Here is a 5,829-nt window from a genome sequence, read left to right as displayed (position 1 = left end):
ATATGACCATCTAAGTGTCTAGGAGATTTGTGTTATAAAATAGCTAACTTTGCCAAAAGGTGTTAATCTAGGAGATTTGTGTTATAAAAATAGCTAAACTTTGCCAAAAGGTGTAATCTAATGCACCATTTGGCATCACTCTCATTTTTCTAAAATTTCTTCTACTTTCAAACTTTTAAAAATATTGGCATGTTTAGTAAAATATTTAAAAATATAACTATGGTAGCGATGGTGATAGTGGCAGTAAAGGTAGCAACAACTATCATGATGTAAGTGATGGGGAACAATGGTAGTGTCACAAAAGGCAGAGTGGTGGTGGTGGCGGTGGTGGTGTGGGTTATGATGTAAGCTGAAGTGGCAATGGTGGCAGTCATATAATGGAGGTGGCTACAGTGGCAGCAGTATCATGGCAGAGGCGGTGACAAAAACAACAAAGGTTGTGGCAATAGTGATGTATTAGAGGCAATAATAGTGGTGGTAGTAGTTACGGCAGTTGCAAAAGCAATAGTGTAGTCGGCTATGGCTGTGCTAGTAGTAGTGATAAAAAGCACGAGTTTCTTATTTTTTAAAATATTTAAAGTAACAATTTCTTACTTTAATTTTTTTCTAGAAATAACTAAAACAACTTTTGAAGAATAAAAAGTAGAACGATAGCTCCAAAAAGTTTAAATCTTGGATTTTTATTTTTGCTTTTATAAAGAAATAAAAACATTGCCAAACAGGCCCTAAATTCACATCAAAGAGTCCATACTTTTATCTTGTTCTTTGTTAAACTTAGTGTTACAGTACTAGTGTTAGAAATTACAATTTTTTCAAATCTACTAAAAATTCAAAAAAGTCTAATTTAGAGAAATGCTTCTTAGCTTTTAAAATAGTGGAGTAACACAAGGAAAGTAACATAAATAGCTCCTATAAACATTTGATTTGGGCCCATATTTAGTTTTGGCTAAAGCTCTGAAACCAACTCCAATTTCATATTTAGTCCTTCCAAAATCAGAATGTTTCTGTTTGATTTGGAGTTTTGAGCAAGGCTTCGAACTATGAAGTTCATAAAATCAAGTTATGATTTAGGAATTGACATCTCAACTCTCAATGATTAAGAAACACATTCATGGTATTTGCTAAGTTAGGTGACAATCCTGAGTCCTCAATGACTGATAAGCAGCTGCATGAAAGCTGCTGCTGTTTTCCATTTCAGAATTGTCTGGGATTTTTCATTTTTCCGTTGAACGATTCTCTTAGGATCTCATTTGATGTCAATAGAATGTCTCAACCTGTATAATACAACATGTAAGTTGTTTGGGTAAAGAGAAATTTTTTAAAATTATGGAAAACCCTTTTTCCAGCAGGAATACAAAAAAAAGACTCATTTTTCAGCAGCACTTGGCATATACCTGAGTCCATGTAATATAGTTAGTCATGCAACCAAAAGATAGGAAAGTTTGATGATAAAGTTGAAAAATTTATGAGTGAAATTGAAAAACTCAACCAGATGGAAGTACATTGGTATCCAAGAATCTTTTATTTGCAAAGTAGCTGAGGTTGCTTGATTAGAAATATATGGGGAAGGATTTATTGGCTTCATATATTGTAACAATTAGATTGTTTTTTAGTTCACCTTTATATATTATTATTATTATTATTATTATTATTTTGTTTTATTTGTCATTATTATGAAGAAAAAAATGAAGTTATCTTTCTTTTTTTTTTTTTTTTTTTTTAATCTTCACTAATACTGGTAGAGATTGAAGGAGTTATTTTTATTGTCTTGATGTTCATGTGAAGGATGTTGTTGCTTCACTTGCGGCTGATAAGAATGTTTGGGATGCTGTAATGAAAAATGAGAAGGTTATGGAGTTCTACAGGACTCAGCAGTCTGGTAAGCATTTGTTTAAATTATGGATAACAAATTTCTCCCTTTTCTCTGTGGGTTTATTTCATAGTGACTATGGTTTGTGTGAGCTGTTATGTCTGCAGTTGTTCTCCAGGCTGAAACAAATGTGGATTTTGAGGAATCTGTTGGTGAAAATGAGTGCACCAAAGAATATCCCGAGAGCCCAAAAAGTCCTGCAGGAGACTCCAAACCTCAGTCTTTACAGAAATAATGGGTCACATCAAGCTGAAAGTAACAGAGATGGTAAGTCATATATCCAACTTCCTTCAAGATCTTTTGGGGACTTCAACAGGAGCTCAGAGCTCTAGCAGCACAAAGAGTACCGGCTCCATTGGGTCTAATGTGGATGTCGCTGTAGGAGCATCCTTCATAGCATTGGCAATTGCAACAATCTTGGTGGTTTTGGTCAAGAGGAGGATAGTTTGAGAAGCCAGTCTCTCTGCTGCTTTGATATTAATTCACACTATGTTCCAACATACAAGAAACTTTATTCCATTGCATTATCATCTCTCATGGATTTGTGGGGAATTGATTTTTGGAGGAGACCTGTGGTAGTCAGTGGAATCTCTTTTCATCCTGTGTCTGTTGTATCTCTGTGTAGAGCATATATATAAGAATATAAACATAATGGTGAAGTGAAATGGTTGGTAAAGAATTTCTCATCAGTGTCATATCCCAGAAGTAAATCACTGTTGTTATTTATCTCAGCAAATTCTAAATCTAGTGGGCCCCTTTGGGCATCTCATTTCTTGTCCAGCATGAAGATATTTTATGAAATATCCTTAGGATGGTGTGGGGGAAGGCATGAGAATGGTCTGTCTTATGAGATTAACAGGTTGATGTATAATTTTGTGAATGCTAATGAAAAGAATTCAATAACCAAATCTTCTGCTTTATGAGTCGAAAGAGGAACAGATAGAGACTATTGCATGGATATGAAGGGATTTCCGTTTAAGAGTTACATATGTAACTTGCTTTACTTGAACGAGAAAGAGAGAAAAAGAAAAAAAAGATCTTTCCCAAGGCATTTAGTTAGAACAGTTTCCGTTTAAATTTCATTTTTGTCAGAAAACCAAGAAAAGTGGGTGGGTTTTGCCTAAATTCTTGTCCTGCAGGCTCTCATGCGTGTGGCCATGAACCGATCCCTTCTCTCTTAGCGTTATTGGTCCTGATGCAAACATCAAGTTTTTGTACACTTGCAGGCTATTCGTGCAGGAAATTTAGTGTGCGAAATACAATATCCTACAGTGTGCCTTATTATTGTAGTTTGGATCGATCAATCTTCTTGTCACACATCTGCTTATCGGTCTCATCATTTCTTTGTTACTAGCAAGAAGCAACCAGGTCTCATCTGCTTATCGGTCTCATCCTTCTTTGGAACAAAAGGTTGGATTTGCTTAGTTGCTTAAATAGCTTGTCAAGCCATATTAAGTTAGGCAATGTACTTTCTTAATATTACATGCATGCCAAACCCATGCTAATTAGCTTTGCTTTTCTTAGCTCTTTTGGGAGGATTTGAGATCTATCTGCTTTATAAGAGGAGGGCAAACCTTCCATTTACTCGACCCCAGGGTTGATGCTAAGGAATTAAGTACCCTTGGCCAAATTCAGATAATTTATACTAAATCACTTAATTTCTAAATGACATGCTGCAAGGGGCTAGAAAAAATATGGTAATACTAGCAAACACTTGACAGTCCGCTACATTTGCGCTGAAACACTTTAAGCAAGCAGCACCTCCTTTAAAGGTCATACAGAGCCATAACTAGAGATTAAGCTTCACTTGTTCATGAAGCAGAAAAATTCTGCCATGCACCATCATATCTCCGTCCACATTTCTCACGAATTGCACAAATGTCAAAATCATCTATGGTTGCACCAATCCCTTCTTGCCACGTCAGACAAGCAGTGGAGCACGAAAGAACAAAAATCATATAGGGTAGGTCTAGTTTTTTTGCCACGTTTCCTTTTCTTAGCATCTTAAAAAGGATATTTAAAAGTTAAATAGGGATTGGATTTCTCATACTAACAAAGACCGTTAATTTTATAATTGAAATAATAAAAAAATAAAATAAAATACACATCTAAGAGAGACCTTTTATGACCATCCATATCCAAAAATCATATTGGGTAGGTTTAGTTTTTTGCCACATTTTCTTTTCTTTAAATCTTAAAGAGGACGTCTAAAAGTCAAATAGGGATTGGATTGCTCTTACTAACAGAGTCTATTAGTTTCATAACTGAAATAATAAAAAAATAAAACAAAATGCACATCTAAGAGAGACCCTTTGTGACCGTCCATATCCTCTTTCTTCCTCATCAAATTTTCATCCATTATCTTCTTCATCGAGCCACTTCTTCCATCCGTAAGATCTTCTCCCTAAGTCTCTTTCTCCTCTTCCAAATCCTACGCACTATCTCTTCTATCCATGAGGTTTTCCTCAAAACCCTTTCTTTTCTTCCAAATCCTTTTTCTAAAATCTTTGCATATAAACAATTAATTGATTTGATCATGTTGATTTCACCAATTGAGATATTGGACCAATCGTAATGTTGGATTGTGTCACCTGATCAGTTCGAATTGTACCTCATGAATTCTCTCTCCTCGGATTTTCTCTCTCCACTTGATGTTATGAAATCGATGAAGAAACCTCGGTCCTATCACTTCGAATCCGATTTGATCTGATAGTCAAACTTTGGATCATTTAGGTCCTAATTAGATTTTGATTAGATAAAATTAGATGATCGGACCCAATCTAAACCGTTGAAATATGGTATTCGTATTCTTTCTAATTATTGAAATTGATTCTATATAGGATTGTGGATGTTTAATCATGGGATATTGCGATATGATCTACGAACAGAATTTTTGGAAGAAAATTTATAGAATTATGTGGATTTATTGGAGTGCGTTCGAGGTAAGTAATGTTTCACTTTTTCTAGATTTATCGACAAATTATAATATATTTTTCTGACATGATTTGTGAAACGATGCATGAATTGGATGAATAGTATTTTGCTATGAAAATATCTTATTTGAAATGTTATGATGAAGCATGATTGAACATATTGATTTCGTGATGCATTATATTGATTGATTTCGATATTACATGATTATATATTTTATTATCGAAATTAGAATATGAAATATGATTTATGAAGAATTATGATATAAGAAACATTATGAATTGACAACCTGACTATGTAAGGACCCCGTCAATGGGGGCATATACGTTGGCAATTGATTGTCCTGAGGGTTTATGTCGCCAGCGAGACCAGCGACATGTCGCCAGAGAGACCAGCGACAAACCGCCAGCGAGACCAGCGATTCCAAAGGACATGGCTGTCAGATGATTCGCAGCCTACCGCAAGCAGATACGCGGTATTATGACCCTGCCACAGGAAAAATGTGGTCATAGCTCATGGTTGACGAAAAGAAATTGAAGAACAAAAGAAATTAAAATTTGGAAAGAAACTTGAATTTTCGAAAAAGAAATGAATTTGACATGAATTATGTTGCATAATTGAAATTGATTTCGAATTGATGAACTCTATATACTTATTTTCTATAAATGATGATTTACTTAAATGCCTGATGAAATCTGTTGAAAAGTGATCATTGCTTACTGGGCTGTCTAGCTCATTACCTCCTATTTTATTATTTTTACAGATGTTGAGGAATTAAGATGATACAAGATATGAATGGAAGAGTGATCAGAAGCAGAATCTTCATACTTTTATTTTGGGTTGAAAGGCTTATTGAATTTGATGCAAAGCCTTTGAATTGTTGTTGAATTTATTGAGATATTAAAGAATAAAATTTAGATCGTTATATTTTAGATTTAAATTGTTGACTAATTATTCTGCTGTTGTTTTAGGATAGTATGATAAGATGCCTTGCATGCTTATGGAAAGAGTTTTCTATGAGTATGCGG

General features: G+C 34.6%; 1 pseudogene; it reads left to right on the top strand.

Annotated features, from left to right (window-relative positions):
* Positions 1–276: 276 nt before the first annotated feature.
* LOC140858010 (uncharacterized) lies at positions 277–2,559 on the top strand (annotated as a pseudogene).
* The last annotated feature ends 3,270 nt before the right edge of the window (positions 2,560–5,829 follow it).

This window comes from Elaeis guineensis, chromosome 5 (assembly GCF_000442705.2).
Source record: "Elaeis guineensis isolate ETL-2024a chromosome 5, EG11, whole genome shotgun sequence".
NCBI classification, from domain to species: domain Eukaryota; kingdom Viridiplantae; phylum Streptophyta; class Magnoliopsida; order Arecales; family Arecaceae; genus Elaeis; species Elaeis guineensis.
The sequence above is the reverse complement of the archived record's forward strand: the minus strand, read 5'-3'. Positions and strand labels throughout refer to the sequence as shown.